At 43.6% G+C, this 27024-nt stretch overlaps 1 protein-coding gene across 6 annotated transcripts in view; it reads left to right on the top strand.

The window, feature by feature from the left end:
- nrp1a (neuropilin 1a) overlaps positions 1-27024 on the top strand; it is an 81287-nt gene that overhangs the window by 9298 nt on the left and 44965 nt on the right. The window contains exons 3-7 of one of the 6 annotated variants that reach the window (XM_086101583.1): positions 6646-7791; positions 9641-9731; positions 19051-19112; positions 19999-20125; positions 25776-26129. The gene's annotated coding sequence lies outside the window, so the exon portion shown is untranslated. Of the gene's footprint in view, positions 1-6645; positions 7856-8004; positions 9732-18888; positions 18936-19050; positions 19113-19851; positions 19917-19998; positions 20126-25775; positions 26130-27024 lie in introns of those variants that run through there. The other 5 variants (XM_086101582.1, XM_086101587.1, XM_086101588.1 and 2 more) reach the window with 5 other exon arrangements.

The raw sequence follows: 27024 nt of genomic DNA, 5'->3' as shown, positions 1-27024 counted from the left end.
TCCTGTCGAAATGTATTAGATGATTTTTTTCCCCCCTCTGGGTGAAATCGTTGTTTGCAAATAACGAGGAATAAACTTGAGTAAATGTAGCCACCCAAACTGCAGCAGTAATGATCATTCATGGTGACAGGCCAACACTTATCCAGGCTCATATACATCATCTGCCTTTCCGAAGGCGTGTTCAACAAATTGGACGGGAGACGTGTCTCTCCAATTATTATTTAGCAGACTGTGAGGAGGTGCCATAAAAGCTAAATGCACCCTGTGCGTGAGTTATGCAGCAAACATGAAATTAGACACACATCAGTGTCCAAGGGCAGACAAATGGGATGACGAAATGCAGTCAAGCGTCGAAATCCGAAAGCGCAACATTTGCCGCGTTTGAGCCGTTCCTGATTGCCATCGATTTGACCGCATAGGAAATTTTATTTTGAAATGGATTTTGGGTGAACGATGACACCAGATGCTTTAAAAAAAAAACTCTCTTGATTCATTAAAAAGTCACTGTCACCGGAGACGAGGTGGGGACGCAGGTTAATCCTTGCTCATAATGTATGTGTGTGTGTGTGTGACACAGCTGAATGATCCTCCTCATGTCTCTGAGGGGTAATTAGCTTTGGCGTGGCCTGTCGGTGTTGTGCAGGCCTCCCCTTTCCCAAGACTCAGCTGGCTGTGTCAGGGCAGAGGCAGAACTGCGTCTGTGGGGAGAATAGCAAGCAGTTTGGACGAGGAGGTCACGTCCCAATAATATGCCCGTCAGACTCGGGTCTTTGTGCAAGAAATATGTCTGTTATCTCCCCTTTGTGTGTCTTTCCCATCTCTTCCTTTTCACGGCCACCTTGCCATTTTTTGGAACTTTCTTCTCTCGTGTTTTTTTTTCCCTTCTTCATGCTTTTCATCAACATTTCTGACACATTTCGGACATTCACTGTTTTTCCTTGATCATTTCTAATCCATCTGTCCGTCTGTCATCGATCACAGGGTGTTAGTATAAAGCAGCTGGATCTCTCTCTCTCTCTCTTTCTCTCATTCCTATATAAAATCATTTCATTTCAATCCCGATTCTCTCTCTCTCTGTTTCCATCAATCCTTTGTCTTTTCCTTCACTCTTACATTGATTTTCCCTAACACGGAGCATGATGCCTATCAATATTTCCAGCCGCGATGGCCAACAGCCATTCACCGGCGGTTTGAACACGAAACTCGCCCATTCGAATATTAACACACTGAGGCTTGTATCTACCCACCCAGCCTCTTATATAATTCCACTAACGTTGTTCATTGCTGGCCGCCATATGGTCCGCTGCACGATGTGATCGATTGTCAGTCTTGTGTGTTTAAAGAGAATCCATCGTGGATAAATTGTCGGTGCCATCGATACAGCAACGACATGAAATTGGTTTTGTGACTCTAAACACTAGTTAAGCACAACATCATCTCAGAAAGTTGAATACACTATTTCTTGTTCCAGTTTCTATCGAAAGTTTTCGCCATGGAACTCCTTGATTCAATGTCATTACTTTGATATCGTATTTCCCGATTGAAAGAATTGATTCTAAAGTCAGAGAAACTAGAATTAATTGTGAGTTCTCAAGAGGTCACTGCCATGTGTTTTAAAGCACCTGCCCTTATTCGCCAACTAGATTCCAACGGCTCTTCCATAGATGCATTGTCAGGATAGTCTTTAGTGTTGGCATTTTTCACACTGTATCAGGGCAAGCAGATACATAAATGGCTCATGGTATAGAGCGAAAGTGATTAAGCCTAAGGCCATTGGATGTTCTTGGAAAAGTGAAACTTTAATGACAAGAATTGAGTTTGGAGAGTGTAATTAAGGAAGTGAAAGTGGGGTCGCCAAGCCTCATTAAAAAGGCTGACTCTTATTCGGTGTCCGTAAACAGACAGCTTGGTTGACCATCACGATGCCATTTCGCTAATGATCGGTTCAGCACCTTTAGCCATAACCCCAGAGTGCCAATCACACACACACACACACACACACACACACACACACACACACGATGGTGTTGTTTGTGGATGCTTGGATGGGGAGTGGTCGGGGGGGAAAGGCCATTCCGCGGAAGTAAGAAGGGATCTGCCATCTGTTTGAGCTTTTGATTTGGTGTCATCAATACTTCGGAGGCTAACTCGTATTGAAATTGAAAATTGCTGCTCACCACATCATAAATGATGTATGGTCCGCACTGTGAAAATGGCATTTTTGGATTGTAAAACAATTGTATGTGGAATGCAGAGTTCTATTGTAGCTTCAATAGACGCGGATGATTGATGACCGTGTCACCGGCCCAGTATGACAATTTAGCATGATAAATGTCTGCCTTAATGACTTCCCTTGTGAGGATAAAGCCGATCAGAAAATGGATGGATAATGACTGTAGCGAACAAATAAACACAAATGTAAACACATGAGAGCAAAGGCTCCCCAGGACTGGATGGATTCTTTTTCTCCCACATTCAAAAGACACTTGTTACAACATTTGAAGAATACATTTTGTTTGCTTGACCTTAAGAGGAAGTGGGAGCAAATGTACAGATGGATGGATGTGGCCGTGACAAGTATGTGACAACTTCTCCCTACAGCAGTGCACGGCTAGCAAAATGTCTGGATCATAAATCGTGAAACAAACATAAACACTACAGCAGATCGGGAATCCCCCCCCCCCTCCAACCCGGTACCCAGTGTTGACCTTGAGGCGGGACCTCCAGCCACAGCAGAAACGAGGGCTGCCCCACATCCTGACATCCCTTAATGAATGTGACATTTAGCTGATATTTGCATGATGTTAAATCAGCATGCTGAAACACTCAGCTTCAGATTAGACAAAGCTCAGCAAACGCACACAATCCATCACGCAAAAGATTTAGTACAGGCGACCCATGACGCTTCGCCAGGAAACCCACTTAGTCCTGCTTCCTCTGTAACCTTCATTTAAAATGTTACACACACGCGCACACACGCACACACACGACTTATTTACAAAGCATTGGAGCGAAACAGAGAATCTCTGCGGGGAGAAACTTTCAATCCCAACCGTCACCGGATGAAATTGCATTGGTGACAAGTGGCAAAATATCAATCAGAAGTAATTTCTTCCCACCGCCTCGGAATGTCGGCGCTGCAGCAGAAAGTTGACCCTCTGTCGTTCCACATTTGTTTAGCCTCTGCGTCATCCACTACGCTGACTACAAAACACTCCAAGATGTTGCTGTGGCGCCAGCAACGTGAGAATATAAAGCAGCGAGGTCATTTGTGTGTCATGCCCTGCTCGGTGTTGCTCAAAAAGGACTTGAGTAAAAGCCGCAGATGGGTAGAAAAGTGAAGGCTATATTGATTGCTTCTTATATTAATCATATCATGGCAATAACCAAAGTCGACCGTCAACGCCCCTAATGGCAATGTTGTGTGAGCGGCAGACAGCTATGGCCAATAATAGTGCTTCTATCAGCAGGTTGGGGCCCAGACAGCCTTGGGAGGCCCGCCGGAGTGACTGTTAAGGATTTAACTGATTGGTATTTCTGGTTCCAGTAGAATTAATGTCACTCCAGCAGTCAACACCGTCTGTGCATGCGTCTCACATGTCAGACCGCATCCAACGCCGGGGTCGCCTGCAGACAAAAACACTGAAGCGCCCGTGAAATGATTCCTTTAGCTCCCCGTGCAAAACACGGCGGTGGGTATGTTGGAATAGAAATGTCAGGTCGTTAATAACTAGTATCACCGCCTTTTTGCATTTTCTATACCCGAGGCAGAGAAAACGCCGCTTGCTTGAATAGATTTGTTTCTTGCCGGGTTACGGGGAAAGGTGATGTTGAATGCTGGGAAGCGGTCGCAGGTGATAAGAATGGCATTTGAAGTTAAAAGTCAAGTACGGATGCCGGTCCGGCTGCACTTTTCCAAGTAAAATAATATAGTCATTTACAGAGGCGGCAAACGTGATGCGGTGAAATGGTTGTAGCAGCATTCTCGTAATGAAAAATTCCAATGCAACTGAAACTGCATATTGCCATATTGCTTTTGCGTCAACTGTTCACGCAAGAAACATGTCATGACCCACAGCGTGCGTTGATTTTCTTGTGTTCTTTTTTTGTGATGTCACAAGGGAAAGGCAGCCAGTGATGGCAAATAGTGAAGAGATGACATTAGTAATTTTAGTAGGCGATCTTTTTATGCCCATTCTATGTTTTTAAACGTGTTTTTTTTATGGTAAATGTGTTAAATATCGTGTTTCTTCTTAAGTGAAGCACACCGAGTTTCCTAGCGCATTACATGCGCCATCTTAAAAAAAAGCCACCTTGCCTTGTGCCAGCCTGCCACAGGCTGTCATAGCTCAATACGAGAATGATATCATTGATCGGATCAGCTGATCACAAAATGAAGGAAATGTGCAAAATATCAGCGCGTGATGTTTTTTTAATCAATAGGAAATTTAAATCATTGCAGCACAGGATACTTTTTATGCTTGCGTGGCGGGTAAGAATGTTGATCTGCTCTTGAAACATTGCCTGATTAGTTTAAAAAAAATGAATCGCAAATGTGCCACTGTAAGTGCATTTATTTACATCTCAACAATAACCAAAAAAGCTTTACAAATGTGAAAATAAAGAAGAGAGACGGTCTGCTCCCATGCTCATTTACACTTGTGTCCGCTGCATCTGCTTTCCTGGTGACCCCCCTCAGGTTGTGTGTCTGTTCATCACTCTCTCCAAGATATCTGGGAGCCGAGAACTCATCTGCGGGCTTCCTCTGGAGCCTCTTGAGAGGGCCACAAAGGCTTCTAATTATCCCTGACCTTCTGGCTCTCCCTCAGCTTGGCTCCCTCTCGGGGCCCCTGTGGCTCACTCAGGACGGCTTTCTCCTCATGAGTTCCACATCTCCCCGGTTTGCCCCATCTCACCTCCAAAATAACCCCGCAGCTTGGCCCCAGCCGCTAATTGCTGCCATTTAATAGACAAAGACTGTGTTCGGTGCAAGGCAATCCTTGAAGGTCAGTCAAGGAGAAGTGCTCAGCCACCTGCATGTCTGCTCAGGCGCGTGGGGTGTTTGCAATCACTTTGATCTGAATAGGGAAAAACAAAAACAAATCTGATACATAAAAAACAGACTGTTAAAGGACCGCCTCTGAAAAACGTGAGGAGAAATGTGAGGATGAGCAGATTAGAAAATGGATAGATGGATGGATGGATGGATATTCCAAACTCTCCTTTGACAAAATGGTTTAAAAAAAATGCTGTGTATGAATGCCCCTCTAATAGCTACTGCAGCTGCATTAAATTCATAATTCAGTAACGTTACATGATCTTGTCAGCAGATGATGGATGAGTTTTGGACAAGCTGAATTTTACTCGATACTTCAAGCGTGTTATAGCTTAAGCAGTGTTTGTTTATTATTGTTTATTTATGGTTACGCATGCATTAGAAATATCTGAACATGGGCAGTGATCAAGACAAAGCGTCACGCTTTTCAGAATAGCGATTGATCACCTTCCTGAAAGGCAGCCTTGCCGCTTGCACTGGCCCACGATGAAGAAACCGAACCCCAAAACCGATAACTTGTGTAGTTGCTGCTCTAATTTTCTTGCTACGGCATCAGAGGCCCATAAACTTTTTGAAATGATAGCGTTTCCACCTGCCACAAACCACCAACCATCTGGGACTTTTCTCTTTTTCATTACACATCATTGCCGTAGATCAAAATGTCCAGTGAGCAACTTGACCAAAAAAAAACAAAAAAAAAACATCGCCTTGGAGGCTGCAATTATTTACCTCCTCATGTGGAGGATCAAAATAGACATCAGGAAAAAAAAGGGGCTGCCACTATAAAGCATGTCAGTTAATATCAGTGCATCAGAGCCCTGTTATAAATCATGACTCCACTGTTGCACTCTGTCTCTTGCTGAAACCTTGCCGGTCGCTAAGAAAGGGTTGCCAAGGAAACCGTGAATGAAATACATCGGCAGTGTCTTGACAGGTGGTTTTGGGGACTTCATCATGCGACACTGGAAATGTCCTGTATTATACACTCAACACACTGATATTTTGATAAAGTTGATCTTTTGCTACCCCAAAGCTCACCATTTTCAAGCAAGATTCTGGGATTCTTGCTATTATGCTTGCGAGAGCGCCAGGGTTTTTATTTATTTTATTATTTATTTTTTTTTGTTCTCGAAATGCAACACTGCATGACTAACCTTGAATACTCTCTTTCAACCGTAACAGGAATAACGAATACATTGCAGAGCATAAACAGTACTGTGTTTGTTGAAGTGACCTTGACTCACATGAACATTTAAGCTTCTCACCAAATTAAGCATCAAATCCCTTAGCTACTGTTTAAACAACTCTTCATAAAAACAAAATACTCTGAGCGATGTGTTTCACAAAATCAACTAACGGTCTGGGTTTTTCATGTCCGTCAGCAAGTTCACTCACGATCTCAAGTTATAGTGTACATCTTCGGTGACAATAGAGTTTGTCCAAATGATGCTGTACCACTTCTGCGGCAGCATGCACACTGCATAGCGACTGATGAACGAAAAAAAGGTGTGTTTTTTTCATGGCGTGAAAGAGTGATTTGTTTTGTTCTTGTGCACCAATGTTATCTTGTCATTTTTCTACAATTACAGGTGAACAACATGAGACCAGAATTCCCCGGTTCATCCATAATGGATCAAGTGATGTGCTAGCTGCTCGTAACGGATCACCCTCGGAAAAGGGGCCTTAAACAACTCGCCGCATCTTGGCGCTCGTTCCAGCGAGAGGATCGAGGACCCATATCACAAGGATTGGGAAGCCGAGGCAGAACAAAGCTGCTCAAATATTGATCACTGGGGGTGGTGGGGTGTCTTTGAGGTGTTTAGTCTCAGCCAGACAGCCGCCCGTGGGACTTGGTAGCAGGTTTTAAAGGCTATGCAGCCAAGAGTGTAAGTGCAGGCAGGCTTCGTGTGCTTTATCCACCTTCCGCTGTTGATTCAGGCAGAACAGAAGAGCACAAGTCCTCTGAGGGAATGGTGCATCACCAGAACCGCCGCATTGATCAGTGAGGATTGAATGAGTTGGGTACTGAAATCATTGGAGGCCATCCAACTTACTTCCCCCAAGCCAACTTTTTATTTCTGCAGGCATACAAACAAAATTGTGACAGAGACAGAGTGACTATCTAGTTGATTTCACCTAATCAAGCACCCATTATATTAAGTATAATTTTACTCTTAACGACCAATGGCCTTATTAAATGTGTATGACAAAAACCTGCAAACCTAAAAAAAAAAAAAAAGAAAAATAAAAATACATTTAGCAACTTGTTTCACATTTGGAATGCCTACAAATGGTTGTTTTCTGATGCGTGAACATGATGACGGGACACGCATATTATCAGGGGCAGGGTGGAAAATGAAAGCACTTGCTTGGCTCCACAGCTCATCTGGCTGTTCTCTAATTAAACGAAACTTTTTTGATGAGCCCCCAACTTCTGCTTCACCTAGGTAAGCTGCCAACGCCGCTCTGCCTTGCTTCCCGTGCTCTCAGAGCTGATTTGGATGACTGCCACCGATTCCCTGCATGTCAACACAGCATCAGGTGCATTTCGACTCATTCCGTGCCCATTTCAAATTTCCATCCTCTGTACTGCAGGCTGCTGAAGGGCGACGACTGGCCAGACATCTCCACTTTGCCAGAGTCCCGGCACAAGCCGCAGATGCACGCGGGGACACGGGGTCCCTTCACCCTGCTGGCACGAGCCCCGGCCTGGCCATCTGGTGCTTCAAGAACAGGTGCCAGTCACCCATCACGCCTGCCCTCCTATCTTCCTGAAAGACACGGCCCTCCGACGCGAAGGTCCTTGCACCAGCTTCACAGCTCCTCACCGCCTCTCTGCCAACATACTTATCTCCCACCGGGGACACTGCCCACAAAACAGCAGAGCGCCAGCGTGTTAGAGTTGTTCAGAATCAGCTCGCGTGTGCAAAGTGGAGCCCCGCGCGGAGCTGGGATGTCCTGAATAAGTGAACTCGGCTTGCCATTTTGGCTGCTCCAGAAAAAGAATAATGTCTGCTGAATGAACAATCACTCGCTTTGTCTTGTCCATTCATGCGATGCTTGAAGAGGCGTAAATGTATCGCCGGGGAAGACGGGCTTGTGTCAACACCCGCATCAATCCATCCCCTGTCACTCAAAGATGCCATGAAAGAAACCACAACTGGGAACAGAGGACGGAGACATTGATTTGACTGTTGAAATTCCCCTCGACATTAGCACGTTTGACGAAGCCCGTTGATATAGCAGAAGTCCTTTCTTCTATCGGACAAGTTATCCTTAAAAGTGATGTCACACTAGTACCCTCTACTCAATGCCGATACAAAACTGAACAAAATATCTGATTTATTTTCCTATCAGGAATCCTACATTTAGCCTACCGGTACCTTTGTCTTCGAGTGGGTGTGTGTTACACTCTTGTGTGTTTTCAAGTCGCAGGTTGATCAGAAAGCTAATGTGCAGATGTTCTTGACTGCATTAACTCACTTCGCACAATTATCCGATGATTTCCGATGAGTCGCTCGCATGCTTCAAAAGGTTTCAGCATGTTTTGCAACCCGCTGATGGTCTTATCTGAAAATTCCTAACTACTTCCATTTGCTCTGCCGTCACACACGGTTATATCTAAAACTTGTGAAGATGGCGTAAGCCAGACCGTCGACTCGACGCCAGCTGGATTTTCTCACTATTTGATCCGTTTTAGATTTGTGTTCTTAATGTAGGCTTTGCACCTGGACCAAATTCCAGAAAACTGTTTGCACGTGTGATGGATCTTTGACTTTAACACACATTCTTCTTCAGCAGACTTTGTTAACGGCGCTTATTAGCCTTGCCATCTTCCTCCTCCTCCAACAGCATCAAAGTAGCTCTTCAAAGATAACGTGCACCCCCCATTGTATTCCAGCAAACAAACGCCACATTGCCCTTTAGACCTGATGAACGGAGGCGAAAGTCGCAAGGAGAATATAACGGGGGATGCATTTGTTGTGTTTGATATCATCGACATGGAGAGGACAATCGAGGTGCAGAGGGACGTCTCAATGGGAGAGTTCACGACAAATGTTTTCAGCACAAATACGCCACTTTGTTCTCTTTGCCGGCGCACACTGGGATCTCTCGATATGAAGAGAGCAAGTGATTGCGGTGCTAGAGTTTGGGAGAATGTTTGCGTCACCAAGTGGAGTAATCACCACTTTAACGATGTAAAGGAGCCGTTCAAAGGCTTTCAGCGAAAAAGTGGCGCCGTTTGCTGACGTTTCATCGTTGAAGTTGGTTCAAGCCAGTTACTGCTCTCTGGTATCAGGAAATGACAGTTTCCAATCATGGCTATGACGCACCGAGGCAACTTCAGAAAGTGCCCACTCTGTGGCGAGAAAGCACAAGTTTTCTTTGTTTGGTCTTTGGAGTTGATTTATTACATTCAAAATGAAACTTTTGTTAGCTGAGGATATTACATTTGCGACACGGTGAAGAGTGTGTCGCATCTCGTGAAATGCGATTTCTATGTTTTGTTTGTGTGAACCTAAACTTTTGACCAGTATTATATTTGCCTCACTGCATTCGTGTTTGAAAATGTGCCACCTACAGGGAACTGCACACCTAATTTAGAAGGGCAGCTTGGTGATGAAGTGTTGCCCTCCCAGGTGAGAGTCATCAGAATCAGCCAGCAGAAGGACAGGTGAGAAAAAAACAAGCATCTGTTTGATCTGTTTTAAGATCTGGACTTCATATGTATAAACCTGCTATCACTGCTTCTGCACAGGGACTGCAGATAAAAATGAGCTTGTAGCTATTTCTGTTCCCCGTGACACATTCAGTGTGCATTGTCCCTGTGAAAGAAAGAAAGGAAGGTCTTCCACAAAACCACAGATACAAGGTCATTTCAAATATTTGAATAACGATGTTTTTTCTGTAAGGAGGGCGATCAAAATCCCACTTTAAATGAGAGTCAGGCAAGGGAAAAGATGGATCATAAATAAAATGATTTGGCTGTGTATACTTTGTGTCCTTGGCCAATGATTGCAAGTGGAACGGCGATTAGTCTCCTAAGCATTGTATCCGTCAAGATTACCTGCGCGATCGTTTTGCATCCTGATGATGCTTTACGCATGACAAACGTGCAAAAGAAGGCATTCGGCAATCAGCTCTTGATCTCCGCAAAAGCCAATTTGTTCGTTGTTTTGCTTCTGCTGCACATCCACTGAGAAGAGAGTCACTTTGGTTTTCCATTTCCATCATCAGCACCAGTCAAGAACTCTTGATTGTGCCCAGCGAGTGAGTCATTTTCAATCATGATATGAGATTCATACAGTATCGCTCATGAATAAACATGGCCAATAAACACGGTCTCCCCCCCCCCTCAACCCCCCTTCCCCCCACATTGTTATAATTCTCACCTGCTGTATTAAAATGTGTAATCTGCTCACAATTGCAGCCTGAGTGATGTCTATTGTATCAACAATATCATAGCAAGCAACAAAGACCTAATTAGTACCTGCCTGGATATGATGAGGAATAATTAGCGGCGTCATGGAGAGTCAGTGACAGCAGTCTTACAGACGGTACACGAGGGCCCGTGAATGGCATGAATCGCACAAAAAGGGCCTCCTTCAGCATATATTTTTTTGGGGTGTGGGGGGGCTTATGAAATCCTTCTCATGTACTGAAGTCAAATATGGTATTCACCAATGGTGTCCTGGATCTAGTAGGATGTCAGAGCCCGTTATACCCTTGAATGTTCTTGGTATTGTATACCAGTACATCCAACAATTATTATTATTATTATTTTTTAATAGATATATCAATGAGAAAAAAAATTAGATCAGCCCAGAGATCTAGAAATTATTGCAAAGCAATTGCAATTGATAGGTGAGGGGGCAGTTGCACATGCAGATGAAATATGGTAATAATCTGTCAAGGCACAACACAAGCTCTGGGTAATGGCACAACACTGCAATCTGGTCTGGTGAGTGGGGGGCGGGGATAGCGAAACGAGCATCCTCACTTCAACTCACCCCCGAAGAGAGGATGAGTGAAGCTGACAGGCGGCAACAAGAAAGACAAAGAGGGGCTGCTTTGGCGAACCTCACATTCAAGAAATATACCGTCAACTGGAGGAAAGGGATTCCCCCCCCCCCCCCCCCAAGTATGAAGCATAAAGAACACATGAAAGGAAGGAGCTCTCCAAAAACTGGGCTGCCTATAATTGGAAGAAATAAGTTATCGCAAAGAAGGGGCTGGATCACGCAGCATGTTGGTCTAAGTGGAACATCACATCTCCAACAACTTGGAGATGGCTTTCAGTCTTGCACTGTGCATTTCCACGCACGGATGATTCCAGACCGGGGTTTCCCCCAGCAGCACTCAAAAGTGAGGAATCATCCCATCGCTGGGTGTGGTTGGCTATCCAAAGGCGGACTTCCCAAGACGGTGCGGAGTTCACCATGACATCTTCACATATAATGTCAATAGAGGAAGCGCGTTCTCGCAAGACTTGTAATCAAGCAGCCAGCGTTGGTTAGAATGACACATTTTGTTTTTTTCATGCGCTTCCAGCAAATAAAATGGTCTCGTTAAACGGGCGCCTATGTGGCGCTATTAGAGGCGTGGAAGGGAGAAAGTGAGGTGGACAATATGCCTTCCCTGTTATTTCAAGAAATGTCTTACAACAGGAGATTGATCCGAGCGGTCAGTAATCATTTTGTTGTTGCCAACAAATGATAGGAAATTTCTCCCAGTGAAAGCGCCCTGTATGTTCTGCGTGGAGCCATAGGCTGCTCTTTCTTTGGGTTTTGGGTCACCAATAATGCTAGCATTTGTCACACACTCACTCGCCGCAACCGAGAGCCAACCTGACGATTTTATTTTCACCACTTTCTTCCTCCTTCTATTTCCAGCCCCTTGGCCATTAACATGCTTACTCATTTGCACATTTTGATGAGTTTACCCCGCGGGTGTCGTCAGACCCGGTGTGAATGTATGTTTTTAACTTCAAACATGGACATTTTACTCATGTACCAACATTATGTGAAAGGACTTTTTACGGTACGACAAAGGTTGCTTTGCTGTGTTTCTCTGCAAGCATGATCATTTTTGTGTTAACCCTTAAAACACACACACACACACACACACACACACGCATGGCAACACAACAGAGAGACTGATGGCACACATTGAAGATTGCTATCGGCCCGTGAATGCCTTCTGGTTTGTTCTCACTTGATTGATAAGGGAAACCAGGCCCAAATGCACGTGTGTGCGCTCCTGCTTGTTTGTAGAGAGAATTGCAGATAGAGCGACAACCACAAAAAGGTAGAGTGCAAAAAAAAAAACTTATGGTAAGACCATTTGTAATAGTTTGTAACTCCTTTGTTGACAGCCTATATTTTTACAAAAAGATTTGAAGAGAGGGCATAGGTTTTCTGTCTTTATTTAATTGAAGTTATTGGATGCGTGCTCGGAAATATGAATTCTCAGCAATGCCTTCGCCCTGATATTATTTCATGCAAATCATCTGCTACCAGGCTTTCAGCATTAAAAAAAAAAAAAAAAGATGAAGGGGGAACTCCAGCAAAAATCTTGGTTGGCTAATCAAAAGATTTAGCAGAGCGCTGAAGTTGAGAACTCACCGTGATGAGAATGACGAAATTTAAATTGAGTCCTGAGGGGTGAACATGAAGGAATTTATGCTTGACGCGCGACCCATCAACTTCTAACCTGCCGTCCCTGCAGATACCGATCCTCCCCCCCTGCCCCCAAAATTTTTAAATAAAACAAAAAACATTCATTATTGCCCTGCAGAATGATGTATGATTTCACCCTGGATAACCCAAGAACCTTTTTCTTCTTTGGAAAATTATGAATTATACATTAAATGACTGCTATATGTTCACTGAACACCAAAATATACTGTATGTTTTTCAAATATTCAATGCTTTAATTCTAATTAAGGATTTTTGGGATTTAAAGGTAGCATTTGAGTAGCAGAATTTATAGGGGCCAAATTTGACCCCGTGGCTTCTCCAGGGTTAAAGTGAAACCGTCCGTCCCAAATTGAGTACAATTTATTTCCATACCTCAATACAATTGAGGAACAGATTTTGTCTCCAATAAAAGACAATGTTGTACATACCTTAATACTGTATATTTTTAAATGAATCGATTGAATCGGTTTGAGTGGATGCACTTTTCCGATTCCAATCAGTGTTTGTGACACCTCTAATAGATATACAGTACTTCAACAGTATGCGGATACTATATACGGGTGTATACAGTATAGACAAGAAAATGTCCCACTCCTTTGACTCCTTTCACTCCTTTGACTCCTTTGAACACAAACCTTAAAAGGTTTGTGTTCATCTAGTTGGACTGACTTTTTTTCTTTTTTTGTGTGTGTGATGCTGCTCACAAGCAAATAAATCGCAATAAAATCGTGACCTCATTCACAGAGGAAATGATCTTACACACGCGTGCTAGATCAGTTCCGGCTGCAAGCTTGTTTACATTGTCCAGACAGCTTTGCCCCTCCCCTCCCTCCCCCTTACACAGGAGCCTGTTTGGCCACAGAAGCCAGGTGACAGATAAAGCTGGCGGACACTTCACATCCAGCGCTGTAACGTCACTGACCTTAGTCAACATAGATAATCAGTGACTCATTCAGCCCACGAGCACAGGACTCGGGTTGTTTAGCAAGGTTATCTTCAACCAAAAGTGGAGTCTGGACCCTGCAGGCATGTGACAGGATGGCAAGCTTATGTGACCTTGTTAGGGTGTGCGACTCCACACAGAGCCCAACACTGCCCCTGGTTAAAGGTTAACACCCGCAGATGATAAAAGAGGCTCTGTTATTGTTGACCTCTCCCATGTGGAATACATTTCAAGGCGATCTAAAATGGATGTCATTATCTATGTTTGATTTGTTTCAATGAAACGGGATTCATATTTGACCCTTTATTTTGGTTGTAGTTTTCAATGCATCATACTGATGCACGTCTCTATCTTAATAACCAAAAGACTTTGACCTTGTTCCTATTATGCAGCTAATTCTGTGGCCGGTTGATATAAAACAAGTCACTTATTCATCATTTTTGTCAGACCAAATATTCAGTATCAAAAGACCAAATGTGTATGAAGCCTCAAAGTATAGAAGTGTCGATTTCTTTTTTCTTCACGTGTCCATGACCTCCAGGCATTTCTTTTCGACCGAAATCCATGACTTGGTGGAGTGCAATATTTACCCAGCACAATGGACAGCCTCAGCCTTCTTTCTGAGCGCTGCGCCCAAACCGAGCACTCCAGATCCTATCTATTTGATTTTTCACAGTCCTAATATAACCTCTTCCACACGAGGCTTTTTATTACCGCTCAGGGAGACAAGCTTTATTTGCAAGCTGTTTGCTATTGCAAATTGTTATTGCTCTGTGGCATTTCAATTGAGTGAGATATCAACGTATTGTGTCGTTCACCGGACAGACGTGACTCCAACAGTAAAATAAAATATAGGCGGAAGGATTTTATTCAAGCGAGCTAGCGATATGCTTCGACATGTAGAGCGTAAGAAATATTCCACAATAGACTGGCGACAACAGGCCTCTTGCCAAACTGTTGACTGTAAATTCTGCAAAGGTGGAGGCTTTTTCTGTAGGCTCACGCTCACCCTTTACCGGGCGAGATTAAGCAGAAAGGCAACTTATCCTTGGATCCAAGATGGCGCCAAAAGCCAAATATTATCTTTAGATAATGAGTCCCTTGACTTGTGCCCTTTCCATACTTTAGCCTTCGCAAACAATGGAGATTTTTATTATTATTTTTTTATTAGGTTTATAATAGTTTGGGATATTCATTCTAGTTCATTTTTTATTTCATTCTGAGTTGTCTTTTTTTTCCAGTTAGTTTTAGTTTTTAAAGCAGGTTAAGTTTACTGATTTATAAATGTAAGAAGTCGTTTCTGTTCATTTAATTTTGTTTTTTAATTCTCGTTTTAGTTATTTTCAGTGAGGAATCTTGGCTTCTGATGAGTGTTAAGAATGATTGTGGTTCTAAGCTGCATTCGGAGCATAGTTTGGGTGTGTGGTTCCGAGGTCTAAGCTCAGAGGGCATTGCGCTTTTCCCCTTGCTGATCCCTCCCTTTGGAATGACCTTCCTTTAAGACGAACGCCCCCACCACGTCCATCTTTAAAACTCGTCTTGAAACACATTTTTATTCTTTGGCTTTCCACTCAGCATGATGCTCGGCATTGTTTTAACGTTTTATTGTATTGGCAGTCTTGAATGCGGTGCACTGCTCGCGTCGAGTGAGTCTTGCTCACAGTGAGTGGCAAACATCATGTCGAAGCGAGGCCAGCGTGCTGACTCGCTCCCTCGGATCAAATTACAAAGGTCGCCAATACCAAGGAGAAATGTTCTGCGCCGTGGCGCCGTTCCTTCTTTGCCTCCTGGCCCCAAGTGATCTCCGGCTTCTGCGTCTTTGTCTCTATCGCCTTTGTTTCCTTGCTTGTCTTCATTAAGGTTGTCAAGTTCTCGCGGCAGCTTTGCCAGCCGTCTTCTTCTTATGCTTTGCCGCTCTCATCAGCGTGCCCTTCAGTTGCCTGGAAACTGAGCATGACGAAGACCCGAGGAGAGCAGCAAAGCGCACCTTCTGACGCCAGCCAAACATCAAATTGAGTTATATAAAGTGGATGAAAAGTTTCAGAAGCAAAACGACTGTGGAGATGCGCTGCCATGATTGCACAGAATACGCTAAATCGAAACGGCACCGATGAAAGATCAAAGACGGCTCTTGCGTCATTCAATTTTGTTGGTCAACCGAACAACCTATTGAATGATGCAGCAGACTGCTGACTGTCACGAGAAACAATACGGCGACCTGATTTAGGAGTTCACTGCACTGAATTTACTGGACTTGACAGCACGTGAAATGGTATAAGGATAGATTTTTAAAACACCGATTGTCTTTCTACCACGCTAAATACTGTATGACGGCCACTGAAATGTTTCGAAAGGAAATACACATCACTCTAATACCGTTTTATCATGAGAGATAACATGATAAATAAATAGGATTCAACTTTGATGAGGTCACCACCATAGAAAGGACGAAAAACACTGTACTCAAAGGTAATCCGTTTTCCCTCCGGAATTCTGTTTTCAAGAACCGTGTTCCTGTTTCAAGTGTAAACATTCGGATACTTATAGTGGCTGCACACCTTATAATCAGTGCCAGATTTCCTGTCTTTGTGGATTCAAGCTCCCTTCTGGAAAGTGAGCTTTGCCACGACTTTCCACTTTTCCGAGCGCGAAAGGAATCATCGATGAAATGCCATGTCTCTTTTCTTGTCGCCAGCTGCCCAGTGCCTCTTGTCAGTGCATCAAAAACATCAAAATGAGCTCCCTTCAATCACTTTTGAAAAAAAAAAACGAAGCACGGCAAAGCTGATTCGTACATCAATCTCAGGCGGCGCGTGATGTTAAATCGATGTAAGGGGGGCATGTATTTGTGCGTCGCTCTTTGGCTGCGGAGCTAATGACCGAACAAAACAGATTGAGTGTCTGCTTAGAGGGATGATGGCGGAGCAGAGTGGCGAAATAAGGAAACAATGAGGCACCTATCGGAGAAGAGCACTCCATCTTATCGCGCGCATTTGGAGGGTGGTTGGATATGCTGCGCACGGTGTGATTTGACGCTGATTGCGGCCACCGTGCCGAGGCGGGATAATGTCTGCGTATACTGTGTGTGTCAAACGGCCTCGGCGCGCGTCATTTGTGCATTGACCGCCCATTGTGAGCCTTTGAGAGGTTGAAGAAACGCTGACAGGGCGGACAAATCAGACAAGCATGTCTCTAAATTGGATGCATGCGAGTGAAACTAATTGACTGAGAACCTCAACAATCTTAGCATGTCAGTCTCACTCTGTTGTTCCATTGTGGGTGGAGTACAGCTTTTACCATTTGACAATTGTTGCGAAAACGACACAGCGCAGCCGGAACGTATTCAATGCACTGCACTCTTTATGCCTTTATTTTTTCACCCAAATTCTACACACAACACCCGATCTTTGACACGCCGTAAATGGGCTAAGGGTTGAGAGCTGACAGATTGGGGCCCGAATCTGCACACAATTCAATTACAAGATAATTATAAAAGTGACAAAGTAACATCTGTGCAAACAAAAATGTCTGGGAGCCGACACAAACCAGTAACTCAAAATCTGGCATCAGATCCGCATCAGTGAGGCTGGGCTCGGGGAAGGCCGGGGGTATTTCACAATTCGGCAGATCCTGTGTCCAATTGCAAATTGACATAACAGTTAACAAGAATTCACCATGTTGGAACCAATGCGCGGTTTGCGTTTTTGTGTTGTTGCCCTTTTTGAAACGTTTTCGCAAACCTTGTGGCGATGACACCCAGCCATATGTCTCGTCTTTAGCTTCTCAGCCACGCCAATCCATTTAGCCTTTTGAAAGGACAGCCACTATCTTCAAACATTTTATAATTAACCATAAAATATGACTGGAGGAATTGTGGTTTGACGGCTTTTTTTGGGAGGTGGGTGTGGGGGGCGGGGGGTTCTGACATCCATAAACAGATTCTGGCTTCTTGCTGGGTGATGTCATTCATCTTCATGGCAAATTAGAACAAGACCGTGTCCTCGCTCACGGTCCCCCGCTACATTTCTTTGTCGTGCTGTCCGTCTATTTGTTTCTGCGGACATGTTGCTTTTCTCTGAGGGCTGCACTCTGACACGGTGTAAAGAAATAAGTTTGCTCCTGCAGTGACAGCGGCACTTTGCTGCCAGGATAACAGCTACGGATATTGACAGAGTTGAAGGAAAGGGTCACAGGTGGTTGTCAGTAAGGAGGTGGGAAGCTTATTTGTCTCAGGTTACAGTAATGGCATAAAATGCTTCAAATAAAGCACTGATGTCGTAGTCCTCCTTACCTTATCACCTTTGGAGACTGAAGTCTTTACCTTTGCCAAATTGGCAATTCTCCCTCTTTTGTCACATACTATTCTTCAACGACTGTAAAATTAAGGGAGGAATAAATGGAGGCCTTGAACCCAGTTTGAAGACTCGCCGACCCGGACAATCAATTAGCCCATAGAATATTTTAGAGCCCCATATTATTTTCCATCAATACATATTTGGTACTTATACCCACACTTATCATATTATATCAATGTTGTATTTGCCGCGGTACGAGAACAGAGTGACTTCACCACAGTTGCGCTTGCCAAGAGACCTCGTTTCGGTTAAATAATCGGCGGACACAAACAGCACTTTATGCAACTACAGTCAATGAAAAAAGACCTTGAGCAAAGTGTGCTCATGTAAGAAGGTCAAACATTATTAATCTTTTCTCTCTTTGAAAAATGTTCAGATTGCTGAGAGAGATGCTGCAGAAATAGGAAAAAAAACAACAACAACTGAAGTTATTTAAATTGAAACGACCGCACCTGATGCTTGAAACTGAAATAAATTTAACCATGAATATTAGGTTCAAATAGTGCAGACTCTTTCCCCAGCTCAGTCTTTTCTCATGAGGATTTAATATGATTTAAAGTGAAGTTATCAATTTGTATTCTTTTTTGAGAGTTAATAATGTTAAAATGCCCTTCCAATTTTCCATTATAGTTAATAAGATGAGAGAGATAGTTTGACCCTGGGTGGAAATGTAATTTATTTATTTATTTTAAGCAAAACTTGAACAAATGAAATACTAACCGTGCGTCAACAAGACCATTTGTTCAGCATGTTTAATTGTTTGGCTGATCACTTTCCAGAAGTGGGGTGAGTTGAAAATCGCTTGCATCACGGCCCCCATACAAGAGAATATCTGGTTGGAATCATTTTCAGCGACCTCAGATAATTGGGAAACAAAACAGGTGTGGTGACGATGGCTTGTACTGAATTGCCTTCAATGTGAGCCAGCTAACGTTACTAACTTCAGTTTTCTCTCTTCTCCCCAACTTCTTGCAATTTATACTCTCTTTGTTGCAGCTAAGCCCTTTGAGAAAGACGCATTCAGAATGAACACTTTGGAATGCTGAAACACTACCACTGTAAGTATAAAAAGAAAGTCCCTTGTGTTTTCTACAATGATGTCGTTTTGGAGGACATCAATGTGTATGCTTGATACCATTCCTTAATAATGATCTTGTGATGCGACATAACACACTGCACCCACAGTTCACTTGGAGAAATTTGTGTTCATCAGACATCCCCTTCTCATGCAAGTCACATCCTGTTGACAGCCGCCTCCTGCCTGCGAATAATCTAAGACCAAGTCATTATATCCAGCAACTTTTGAAGCTGTGCTTTTGTCTATGGTGGCCCCATGACAACTGTTAGACCTTGTGACACTGAGAGGAAAAAAATAAAAAAAGGACACAGCCTCGTTCAAAAAACAAAGCATGGACAAAACTACAATTTTATGCAATGAAACTGGATTAAAATTCCTCTATCACAAGTATTCAGTCGTTGAAACTATATGGCCTCTGAACCGAACGGAGACGTTCGGAGCTCACATCAGAGTGAGCCAATTCCAAATTTGCACCAATGTGCGTATGTCGTCCTAGATTGACAGATTCTGCGATACGATCTGAACAGCAATGCTGCGCATCCTCAGCTGCGAACTGAAAATGCTTTTTTTTTTAAATTCTTATTATTGAAAGCTGTTATTTTAGGGTAAAATGTGAGCATATTGCTTGACTAGCCCTTGTGGATTTGTCTCAGGGCACACATAATGTATATTCACCTACGCAAACACACTCTGACTGATTGAGGTGCCTCCCACCCCTCCAGCAAGACTCTTACACAAAGGCCAGCTTCTCATCTTCCTCATCTTACCCGTCTCACAGTTTCAAGTAATCGTCGCCATCACAGGCATTGTTGGGATTTCCTCTTCTTAATCGCCGGGACTTTGGGCTCTCTCTGCTGCCGTTTCAGGCTCCATTTCAAACCTGCTTCATCAAGCATTCGATGAAGGTGGATTGGCCAGAGGGGGAGCTCGGTTTACCACCTGTTGGGGCAGTTCCTGTTACTTAACAAAGTGCGGATGACAATGGGGGTGATGGTGAGTTCATTTATTCCATTGTGATTCTTTTTTTTTATGGATGACAAATGGAAATCTTTGTCGAAGAGCATTTGCATGATGAAACAATCACATTCCCGAACACAATTGCAATTTTAAAAAACTTCTAAGACCTTTTTTGTTCTACTGACCTTCTTTGTGCAGTTCCCCCCCCCCCCTCCCCAAAAATCATTTGTCTCATGTGATGTGCATGTCAAAGTTAAACTCCTTTTGACCCAGTTATTGGGCAACCTTTAAAACTAAAATATTGTTTTAAGCCACCGAAGCTTGCTAATGGCAGTGACTTTTAAAATGTATAACCTGCATCATTGTTACACTTTAACATCCAAGTAAACATTTACGGAATCAAGGTTTGTGCTAATTTTACTTCTGAAACCTTGAGAGGAGAACCCATAAGGTTGAACAAAGTCCATTGGGGGAAACGCTGGTATTGATTTTCGAGTTCCAGGGTCAGATGCACGTACGCCTTTCCTGTTACTTTTCCTCTCCGTTGCAATCAGTTCTTTTGCCGTAGTTGCCATCATGCCGATCTTTGTTTTCCCTTGCAACAACAACGTAACAGATTGCAGTCATAGGGTCTCAACTTAGGGTTTTGGTGCAATTTTAAGGGTGTTTTAGTTTTCTCAAAATGATGGTCCGCCCATAAATGGCAGAAGTTCCACTGTATAATCTTCCATCCTAAATGCGTACGCTAACAAACTGATGAAGAGAGGATACAAACGGCGTTTGTGCAATGGACACATTTCCCTTAGACAATGTGAAGCAGATCTCTGCGGAGTCATACGCAACGGTCCACGTGAAGAATGGATATCATTGATCCCCCTCGGGAGCGGGCTTTTTGACGTCATTCACCAAAGAGATTTCAGTGGGGTAATCTCTCATCATTTAAGTCAGATGGATTCAGCAGAAATCATATCAGCGCCCCCCCCCCCACCCCCCAGACTGGGAGCTGAGGAGGCAATATCCCAGTGCAATTCTTCGCTGACCTACATAGCTTTTTCTGGCTGGCACTTCCCTCCTGGACGACAGCTCCCTCTCCTTCAACACAATCATCTCTGGGGTTTTCTCCCAGTGCAGTGTGTGCGCGTGTTGACGAGTAGTGCAACATTCATAATCTCAAACAAAACCAAAAAATAAATAAATGAAGAAAAGGCACAGATCCGAATTAGCCGTCGTAAAAATGAAACAAAGACAATAATTGGGTGAGAAATTCAATTTCCCAAAGCAAGGACCTCACGTGCTTTTCAAAAATGTAATTAAAGATCTGAAACAATTGCAAATGGGCGTCTCAAAAAAGATTGCTTGATTAGGTATCGAGAATTCGCTAATTTCCATCAGCGATGTGAAATTGGGGTGCCGCAAGAGCGCGTTGTGAACGCGTGTAAATGTGGGCCGCGTGCACATACGCGCACACGGCAGTGTAATGGCGTAGCATGTTAACTCGCACGCACACCCCGAGACTGACAGTCGGCTGCCTCATCATTAATTCAGGAGCAGTCTCTCGCACCCTCCTTCTACCCCTGAGAAGCTCTCAGCGCTTCCCGGCAACATTATGCATATTTATTCATACATCTTTCCTGCTTCGCTAAATGTCACTGTAAATGTGTCTACTACCAATGAGGCCATTTCTTTGTTTTTGTTTCATTCGTTTGACGCCACCTCCTCTGCTTGTGGTGCTCCCCCCCCTGCGCCCCCCCCCCCCATTTACTTGAATGAGCATCCCCCTCCTGCAAATGTTCCACGTTCTTGAACTATTACCATAACGACTCTCAACTTCAGATGCGCTTTATTCAGCGCTCTGCTAATTTCATTCACACTCTGGTTCACCTTGCAAAAATGCCTCGGCCCGAGAGCGGGCGCCTTTGTAGCATTTACACCAGAGCTTGATATCACAGAAGGATGTTCCTCCTCCCTCTGAACCCCCCCCCCACCCCCCCACCCCACACTCCCACTACCATCCTGCTGCTAAAAAATGAGTAGCATAGAGATTTGTTCGTGTCCACTGGCACCCGTGTCTTCATCCAGCGAACCCAGAGAGAACCATCCCATTGCAATTTCCAGTTATCTCCTTTTTACTTTGTTGTTGATTTTTTTTTTTCAGCGTGCACTATAAAAACGTACATGGACATTGCATTCCTCTGATAAAAAAGAAAAATGGATTCCCAGCTCGTAGCTTTGCCTCAACAAGCCTGTTCAGAGTATGCGAAGCATTTCATTGGCTAGCAATAACCAACATCTGCCTTTTTAACTGTGACAACATTAAAGACCGTGTCAATGTATTTTACCATGGTTGTCATGAAGGGCAGATCGGAATACAGTAATGGTGGAAAAAGTCTTAAACTGTTCGGAGGTTGCGCCTCTAATTCTGGCTGTAATTCCTTGGAATGCTGCTACCGTGCTCCTCGCCAGCTATGAGGTCCCCAAGGTCTGGAATTGAAATGGGGTTTTTTTCCCCTCTCAGACTTGAGTCTGCATCATGTGAAAGTAGATGCAGATGCTTGCATCATTGTTACATGACTGGTCACACGGGTGTTTACATTATTAGCGTACGTCAATGGGCAAAACACACGTGAATGAACTTTACGTTGGGAGTAGGGCCCAATCCCAATCGAATAGGTTGACTGTATACAGTGAATGAACAAGGTGCTTAAATAGATTGGATAGACTTGTTCCATCTTCTCATCAGATCTGTAATCAGTTATCTTTTTTATCTTTTTATTTTTTTGCTTTCAACAAAGGTGAAGCAGCTCCAAAATTCTGATTGTGTCAAACTTAGCGGTGGGCACCTACACCCCTTTTTTCTCCTCAAATGTGGGGTCTCTCACATGGAAAAAAAAAATATGCGGAGAATTCTATTATGCTTATGTTAAATGGTGTTAACATCACAAAAAAACATTTTTCATTGCATCTGGCAGAGGCCCAATTGGTTGTCACTCACTATTACTATTACTACAATTGCACCAAGACTCGTACAGCAATCGTCACAAGATTTGCTGAAGAGGCGGAGCACAGGCCAAGGTAGAACCAACAAAACTTTAGGGCAGGTTTGTCTAAGTGGCCTTGCAAGAGGCACGGGCTCTAAAGAGTGTGCCGACATTACATTAATCTTTTCCTTCCATTCAAAACCTTTGTGTAACCTCTCATCCATAATAGCTCGAAAGTATTTAATTGCAAACAGGTTGTTAGGATAAGACTCAAAAACACAGATTTTTCAATCAGAAATCCAGGTCGGAATGTTCCTTGCTGAGCCAAATAGCTTGAACCTGAAAAGCTTAAAAAATAAATGCTAATGAAATCAAATCCACCACTTCCAGCAGCAATAAAAATGTCTGCTTTTCTTACCAGACGTAATTATTCACCCGGCTCTACAAAAGATTATTGGGGCAATATAAGAAAGAGCAAATCCTTTAAATGGTTCTTTTATTGTTCCTCTCCAATCAAGCCCTCATTGCAGATGACACAGGCAGGCACCCTTGTGAAATGACTCTCCACATTGTTCCTGTTATCCCGAGGACACCAAAGCCGAGTTCACTTTGCCTATGATAGAGATGCCCGCCGTCGCCAATTTAACATTTGCATTATCAGTAAGAAAGAGAATGACTAGAGTTGGGATGGGAGTGAAGCTCTTGCTCTCGAGGACAAAAATATCCATCATATTCTTCAACGATGGTCTTATCGTGCGCCACTGTGCTGCATAAACTTTTCAACAAGGGTCATATCAAAGGGCGTGCTGTCAAGTCGCACGTTATTTCGGATTTGCAATTCTACTGCCTTAACAAAGATAGCGCTGTTCCCTTTGATTGCTTCCAGGAACTTATGTTTCTATGTTTTGCATTAAAAATCAACACGCCATTGAGGGACAGTGACAATATTTGGGGCCTAATTGAAAAACGTTCCCCGGTAGATTGTACTGTGGGTTGTATTACATCGGAACGCTTTACTCAATCGGAACGCTTTACTCAATGGAAAGGCCTGCGGGAGTCGGATATCACAGCCATTTTTTTCAACTTCAAAGAAAACGTAAGCATGAATTATGGCCTCTGAAACTCGTGGTGCCATTTTGAGCCTGATTAAAATGCATACAGGATGCTGTGCTGAAATTCTGACAACAACCTTTATTCCACTTTAATGCGCTTGTCTGGAAACCAGCTGTGCCGTCAGTCTTTGAGGCGAAGGTGCACTGCTCACCGACACCGCCGCCACCTACCGCCCCCTATAGGGCATAAGGCTCATAACTGCTCAGCCCAGCACCTGGAAACGTTCACTTTAGTTATTGGAGTCTGTGGAATTTGAAGCCAGTTTTTTCAACTCGATTAGACCTCCAGCCACAGGGACGGGGGATTAAGAATTATAGAATGCATCTATCGTGTCCTGAGGACAGCGTTGCCAAATTTCCACTTGTATATTTAATTGTTATTTCTAATTAACAATTGACTTTGCAATTTAATGTCATCGGTTTGTGTCGTTTCTTATATTCTCAAATCAAGTACAGTGAAAAAAATGGTGTTAAATATTATTTCAACAAGTGGTTGCACGAAATGAAATCATCATTTTAATACATATAAGTGTACATCAACTTAAAAATGTATGTCAATCCAGAAGATTCTGTTGTGCCCATTTCATCATGCCTCGTTTTAAATACGCGACTCAGCTCTTTGTAACTTTCAGATTAAAAGTGTTGACGCATACATAAAGTCAGTGGTGGCAAAACTACTCGCACTCTGACTCTGGTAAACTCTAGACTGGTAAATTCAATTGCTTTACTTAAACTGAATAAAGTAATTCAGTCGAGAGGTAAAAGTCAAAATGATTTTTTACCCTCACTTAATACCTGCTGGCTCAATGGGAACAAAAACTGCACACCGAATAATTTTCCGCGTTTCGGCTGACACAAAACAACCCATTTGATGTCAATCATTCTGAGCGCTAACAACATCAAACAATCGTTTTTAATGATGGATGATGGGGAATATCTTGCTTCTCTCCATCTGTTGCATCAGTGTCCGACTGTTTTCGTGGTTCGCGTTTCTCTGTCGTCTCCCCGCCACCTTCCTTACAATGACCTCAAACAAGACCTCAACCACGATTGACCAGACGTACAGTAATCCCTCCATTTACGTCTTTTACGTCTGTCAAAAAAAGTGACTCTAATTCCCATTTGGCCGAAGTAAAAAGTAGATGTGGTGTTTCAAAATAAAGTCATCCGAAAACATTAAATAAGCCTATACTCAAGTGAAGAACCATCAGAAATATCTACTCAAGTACAGTAATGGAGTATTTGTACTTGGCAAGCAAGAAATTGGCTTCAAAGGCGCCCTTCCAACTCCTTGGGGTCAGCGCATGAAGTTCAATAAATGCAAATCGGCCCAAAGAGAAAAGACAGCTGTGTGAACTCACGCACCCACGTGCGCGCTCGCGCGCGCCGACGACCACGCGCACCCGCGTGCTCATCCTTGGTAAAAAGGGGCGTGTGGGGCTGGCAGGCACTCAAACCTTTGGCGTTTTCCATCAGAGCAACCGCAGCAGTAGCGCGCGTACGATACGCGGACCGGGGGGAAGAAACTTGCGCAATTGTCTCGCTGTGGATTTAATCTGTCGCTTTGTGTTATTTAAATCCATCGTCTCGACCTAGTGGAACACTTGTTTGGCTTCGCCGTGCTGGGTTGAGACAAGACGAGGGACACCCGAGTGAGTGAGCGGCGAAAAGCAGCCCGAGAAGCGCGTCTGCATGCGGGGAAGGCGCCGAGGAGTCTTCGGGCATCGCCTGCACGTCTTTACGCGGCGGGGAATTCGCCACGATTGTGGTTGTCCTTCGGTCTAAAAAAAAAAAAAAAAATCTATACAATCATCATCAAAAAAGGAAGTTAGGGTGTATTAATTTATCTTGATTTGTTTGGAAGACCACTTCGCGTTATTCGTAGAGACATTGGAGGCAGCCTGTCGGATCGCAGCTTGGAAGTGCACTGATGCACGCACCTCCACACAGGTGAATATTGCTTTTTTTTTCTTCTTCTTTTTTTTTTTTTTAACCTAAAGAATGTTTCGATTTAGTGATTTTGCAAGCACTTGAATGATGTGAAATGGCGTTATTGATATGAACCACTCACTGACTGCTAACTTTTATTGTCTTATTAATCAAACTAACCCAAGAGAGCTTATTACAAAATTAAGATAACATATGTTGGGTTGCGGTTTGACGGAGTATTGTAGCACATTCTCAATAGTGTAGGGATATGATGAATACAAGCCGTCTTTGTTCCGATTTGTGCAGCGTGACCCTATAAAAGCAGCCTGGAGTAAAACAGCAGGACAATTCCGCCACTATCATTTTTATGCTTGAATTGATTGCCCCTGAATTTCAGAGTGCTTTTTTTGGTGTCAGTGCTGTGGGGCAAGCTCATCTCGATATCAGCGGAGCGTGCAAAATGTCAAGAACAGAGAATAATTAAAACAAAAAAAAACGGTTTTATTCGACTTTCCGTGCAGAAACGGACATTGCAACAAGCGCCGATTGGCGTCTCGCTGACTTTTCGGAGTATAACAGGGCGCATACCGAGAGAAGTTTCAATGTAAGATGTTGAACAAAATAGAATAGAAGCGACATTCTCGTTCTAATATCTACTTCGTCATGGAACTATTCCTTGAATATTCCTGCAGGAAGTGCTTTTGCGAGAGGGCATCTTTCATTAATGTCTTGCTCCTCTGTGTCAGACAAGACAGAAGGGTGATGAGAGGGTGGCAATAGAGAGAAAGGAGAAAGGGGGGAGGAATTCCAATTCATGGACGACTGCAGCTCCGCATTTAGGCATAAAAGATGCACGGCTCGTGCAACAGGCTGGCTGTTTGTGAGCGGGATGAACCTCCATTAATGAAGCCGTCCA

Source organism: Hippocampus guttulatus, chromosome 21, assembly GCF_054856545.1.
Source record: "Hippocampus guttulatus isolate MCC_2025c chromosome 21, RoL_Hgut_1.0, whole genome shotgun sequence".
In the NCBI taxonomy this organism is placed as follows: domain Eukaryota; kingdom Metazoa; phylum Chordata; class Actinopteri; order Syngnathiformes; family Syngnathidae; genus Hippocampus; species Hippocampus guttulatus.
Note: the sequence above shows the minus strand (reverse complement) of the source record. Positions and strands in the feature narration are given on the sequence as shown.